Raw genomic sequence first — 330 nt, 5'->3', positions numbered from 1 at the left:
CTCGGGCCTCCAGCGGCCGGGGGAACCCTTCAGGGTCAGGCCTGACTGTGGGTTGCCAACAGAGTCCCTGGGCCCCTGGAATCTGGGGGGAAGAGGAGCCCGGAGCGCTGCTTCCACCAACGGGAAGCTTGCGCAGCTGGGGGGCTCCCCACAGAAACCAGCCCCTCGGCTGCCCTGGGCTCGGCGCACTGCAGGAGATGCCTGTGACACAGCTCACGACCAGACCCCGGAGCAGGAGCTGGAGCTCCAGGAGCCTTCAAGCGCCAGGAACGTTCGCCTTGTGTTCAGGGGAAAATTTTTCTGCCCTCCCACTTCCCCTGCTGCAATACA

The sequence above is a fragment of the Buceros rhinoceros genome, unplaced genomic scaffold (genome assembly GCF_000710305.1).
Source record: "Buceros rhinoceros silvestris isolate BGI_N320 unplaced genomic scaffold, ASM71030v1 scaffold20743, whole genome shotgun sequence".
NCBI lineage: Eukaryota > Metazoa > Chordata > Aves > Bucerotiformes > Bucerotidae > Buceros > Buceros rhinoceros.
The sequence above is the reverse complement of the archived record's forward strand: the minus strand, read 5'-3'. Positions refer to the sequence as shown.